This window comes from Dermacentor silvarum, unplaced genomic scaffold (assembly GCF_013339745.2).
Source record: "Dermacentor silvarum isolate Dsil-2018 unplaced genomic scaffold, BIME_Dsil_1.4 Seq330, whole genome shotgun sequence".
Lineage (NCBI taxonomy): Eukaryota > Metazoa > Arthropoda > Arachnida > Ixodida > Ixodidae > Dermacentor > Dermacentor silvarum.
This window is the reverse complement of record NW_023606062.1, coordinates 151641-156598: the sequence shown is the minus strand read 5'-3', so window position 1 is coordinate 156598 and position 4958 is coordinate 151641. Positions and strand designations below refer to the sequence as shown.

At 50.5% G+C, this 4958-nt stretch overlaps 1 long non-coding RNA gene across 1 annotated transcript; it reads left to right on the top strand.

The window, feature by feature from the left end:
- Positions 1-575: 575 nt before the first annotated feature.
- LOC125941799 (uncharacterized) lies at positions 576-3724 on the top strand. Its single transcript, XR_007464617.1, has 3 exons — positions 576-2021; positions 3476-3518; positions 3565-3724. It is a non-coding gene; the product is annotated as an uncharacterized LOC125941799 (long non-coding RNA).
- The last annotated feature ends 1234 nt before the right edge of the window (positions 3725-4958 follow it).

The following is a 4958-nucleotide window of genomic DNA, read 5'->3' as shown; positions in this document are numbered from 1 at the left end:
TGGTGCCCTTGGTCCTAAGCGGTTTGGGATCAAAGCAGCGGACAAGCCTGCGACATAGCCGAAGATACCGGGAATCTCTAAATCGGCGAGAGGCCACCACTGGAAGCCGAATCTGGTAACGTTCAACACGCGAACCCTCTCACTTGAAGCTACAGCTTAGCAGTGGTCTTGGACGAATTATCACGCGTTGCCCGGGATATCATTAAGCTTAGTGAGTTTAGGGTAACTGGTGCCGCATATACAGTGCTCCCTAATGGTCCCATCCTTTGCTACACAGGGCTCCCAGATAAGCAAGGGGCATGGTTTCTAATTCATATGAAAAAGGGGGCCACATCGCTACATTTTATAGCATTACTGAATGAGTAGCCGTAGTCGTAAAAAAATCTAAATAGAAGACTACACTACACGCCTACGCTCCAACCTATAGTCCTCATGAGAAATAAGTAAAACAACTATATGAGGACGTTGAATTAGCAATGAGAAAGCTAAAGTGAGTAGTCATGTGAAAAAACGTGCTGGGAAACCAGCAATTTTCAATTATGACATCGACCGTATGTAGAACATGTCATAGCAGACTGCGCGGAAAGGAATCGACAGCGAACAAGCATTACCTTATTCCGGAAATGCAACACCAGGAAAATCCCTAACGGGGATGCAACAAATCGAACAGGTTTCTTACTCTTTGCCAACCCCGCCATTAGGCAAAATGGAAAAGGCAGTGATAACATGCTGGCGAGGTCCTGGATAGCTCTCAGACTGAAGAGAGAAAGAGATAAATTATTCAAGGAACTGATTAGCCTAGAAGCAGCCAAGGCGGAAAGCTGATCAATTCACTTTGCCACTCGCGAACGAATATGATGCTTTAGAAAAGCAGACTGAAGACACGAAGAAAGCTGACTGGTTCTCTCAGTGCACATTGAGGAGGTGCGGAAAAGAATTCCGCCGTGTCTGTAAGCATGTTTTCAGCGGCATATGTGACTTGAATCCTAATACTTATGAGTGGCAGCTTAGGATGCAGCGCACACAGCGCTGTGCGAGTCTCGTCTGGCACAGAGAGCGTTTTCCCCTGTCGTCCAGTTCTTTCTTGCACCATGCTTTGGGAGGCAGTGCCTTCTTTTTGTGTGTCTACGCTGGTGTGCACTACGTGCTCAACACGTCTGCCCACCACTGCAGTCAGCAGCAACGGTGAACACCGAGTGGTCTTCGCAGACGACGACCAGCCGGTTGGTGTGAGCGGCACCGTGAAAGCGGCACCCAGGTCTGGACACACTGGGAAGCCCCGAGCGTCGTCGCAACCGGCCTCCGCCCACGTCCTCGCTCCCAAGGTCGTCGGCCGGCGAAGTGTTTCGTTACTACCTCGGCAACGGCCATGCCACTGCAGACGCCGCTCGCGTACGTAGCCATTCCGCAGCACACCTAGCTTGGCGCTCAAGTTCCCATTCTACACGCCTTCGGTGCCGTTCTTCCCGCTTCCGCGAAACGTAGGGCCCTTTTATCAGCTGGCAGTTTCAATCGCGACAACAGTCGCTGTTTCCCTTCAACTAGTACAGCGCTTGTTCACACGGCCTCTTTGCATTGTACGCGATTCTGTTTTTCGCTCCTGCCAAACGCCTCCTGTATACTAAATACTTGTAATATGCCCCAACCTTTAATAAGAAAATTCTGATCCTGAAAAAAAAAAACACATCTCAGTGTCCTATGCGAGATTAGAACTTTCCTTCAATTAGATACCCTCGTCTGTAACAAAGCGAAGTATTGCAGGCGTGGTGAACATGGCTGTTGCTGCCGCTGTCTTGTCCAATAGCTGACACTGAAAGCGAGGCGGCTTATATCTACGCTAGCCATAGAATGGGCTCGCTCTATTCGTTACGTAGTTACGTAGTGAAAACATAATGCGGATCCCACGCACTGTGGAAATCGATGTCTTTCTGTGCTGTTTGCATTGATTGTCGATAATGGGCGGGGATGTTTACGGCGAACATTTGATTTCTTAAGCATTTAGTGCAATGCGAGAGTGGCGAGTTGATGTTAAAGGGACACTAAAGAGAAACAGGAAGTTGAGCTGGAATAAAAGAGGGACCTTCAGGAATGCATGCAGTTTTTGTTGGGTGCAAAAATATGAGTTATTAGCGGAGAAATTCGTAAACAAAGACCAAATATCTCTTCCTCAATTTCTCTCACCCCAGATTTGGCGCTGAAGCAGTGTCGTCACAGATTGCATTGCTCTCAGCGAATCAGAATGCGCCATGATACGTCACCGCTTGCGTAAACGGCCGAGGCGCTGGGCTGGATGAATCATGGCTGCATGCATGGTCGCTGCGTTTGCGTTCGCCGCGATGGATACCGTAGCTGCCGCTGAACCTTGCAACGAAGCGCTCGCCAGGAAAGCAGGACTGCATTTCAGCGATATTCAGTGAAACGGAGCGCGAAATGATCCTCTGTGCTCGAGCGGTAGGTGTTTCCGCGTGCGATGGCGGTGAACCGCCGGCCGCGCCGGCGGAATGCAGAGCTTCGTTTTCGTCGATGGGAGGCGAAGCGTCCGGTCCGCCAGGCGACGATGTTCCCGACAGAACAAGCGTAGAAAGTTGTGCACGTACTCGGTATGGTTATTTCGTGGCTTTATTTAATGACATTCAGCACTCACCGAGCCGCCAGTTTGCTGCTGCAGCCCCACCGGTAGGAGGTTTGATGAAGGTCGCATTGAGGGAACAGCTGCTCGAGAAAGGACTGGCCTCTGGGGCACGCCAAGATACTTCCCGAGGGCAAGATTATACACATAATCCGAGGGCGAGAAATGCAGAGAGCACACCATCGGTTTCTCCGGCTCTTTGCCGTTTTATCATCGGCAGAGCACTGAGCCATTGCGAACGCCGGGGAGCCGGGGCTCTCCGAGCGACGCCACATGAAACGACACAATCGAGTCAACACTGCCGCTGCCCCTGATCAAGCGCCTTGGGCCATTTATACAGCCCTCAACACTACACACACGAGGCATTTTCTGGCTGTTTCCCGCGAAGTCAACGTTTTTCGAGCCACGCAACACGCAACCAAACACCGTAGAGCGGAACAAGCGCGCGCGACGATGCATTGACCAAAAACGAAACTACGAAACTATCACGGCCGCATGTTTCGCCATGCCATTTTTCTTATTTATTTAATTTTGTGCTAAACTTGTACTTCCTCGCTTGAAACGGTTTAAAAAGTTGGAAAATGCTGTTTATGTACGTTTAAGGCGTATTTCATTTTGCATTTATTAACAGCGATAAATCGCTCTCGACCAATCGCGACCGGCCTGCGTTTGTAATCTCCGACGTCACATCACGTAGTGCGGGAATTTCGAAGGGGCGTCAGCACCTATTCTTCAGTTTTTCGCTATTTTCTCGCTTATTAAACATCTGTTTGCAGTAAGAATGGTATGGCTGTGATCGTGAAAGGATAATCTACCATTTAAGCCCAACTTCCGGTTTCTCTTTAGTGTCCCTTTAAAACATTACCTGGGGTGTGTACCATTTGTGTGTGTCTAAGTAGTACCATAGCCTCCTCGATAACGAGTTTATCGAGGAGGCTATGGTAGTACACATAGCGCGACTCGTTTGCTTGGGGCATTGTTGTACGCCCTTGTTCAGAGCCTTCCAGATTAGCCCTGTCATGCCTCACACGGCGCATGGTATCGTGGCATAACTTGAGTTTAATCATACGCCTTTACTTGCCAAACCCACATTATGACTATGAGGCGCGCGGTGGTGAGGGGTTCCAGATGACCACCTGGGATTCTACACGTACACGAGCGTTCTTGCATTACAGCGCCGTCGAAAAGCGGCTGCCGTGGTCGGGATCAAACCTCGCCATAGCCACACAGCTACTGCGGCGGGTACACAAGTGTCGATGTGACGGGCTGTGTCGTCTAGACTCTGAGTGTTTAAGGCGGCTTTGCGTCTGTTTAAGGTGGCTTTACGCCCTGCGCCCATTTGAAAGATTCGCATTTTTCACCTATAAAAGTAACGTACTTAGAGTTAAATTTTTTCCAGTTGGCCCGCAACTGGCTGCCGTATCTAGTAGCAGTGATTCTTTGCTTTCTTACGTCGCCATTTCCCTCTCTCGCACTCCCGCCATGTATGCGAGCTGCCACGAGCAAAGAGTGGCGAAGCTGTTATTCACTCGTTGCGTAAGCGAGTCGCTTTTACAAACTCACTGCATCCTCTTTCTCTCTACCGCCTCTCTCGACTGCTGCGCACAAAGCTGCGCGCTGCAGCTTCTGCAATGATTTCACTCAAGACTCAAGGAACGTTGCAGCACTCTCAATGCCGCTGTACTTGAGCTATCGTGGTGTATCGTAGCGACGCCCCCAGAGGACAATATACCTACTAAAACAAAAAAACCCTACTTTGCTGCCCACTAGACGCCTTCACCCCATCGATGTGCCCCCTGAACCGTCGGTCTCGATGTTCTCGGCCCTATTCCGACATCGAAATCTGGCAATAAGTGGGTCGTTGTCGAGACTGATTACGCAACCCGGTACGCCATCACGCAAGCTTTGCGCACAAGCTGTGCAACTGAGGTGGCGGATTTCCTTTTACATGACGTCATCCTCCCTCACGGCGCGCCCCGGCAGCTCGTCACTGATCGCGGCCGCACCTTCTTGTCCCGCGTTGTTGAAGACCTTGATATAATCTCGACCGGGTGAGGTGGGTCGTCACCGCAGGAATCAGGACACGATGATGAAGGCGGGCATCGTGATGTTGAAAAATAGAAACGACTGTATTCACTTCATTGGTACATGGTTTTGACTCTATCCGAGTCTCGAGCGGTTCTCCCTAACATCGGGGCCAGGACGGCCTTAAATAACCCCTCGTGGTCTTGTGGTAGCCGATGTCTCCTTCGGGGAACTTGTGGAACTGTCAGTCCTCTGTCGGGTTGTCAAGTTGACGACCTCTTCCCCCTCGGGTCCTCTCCTTTGG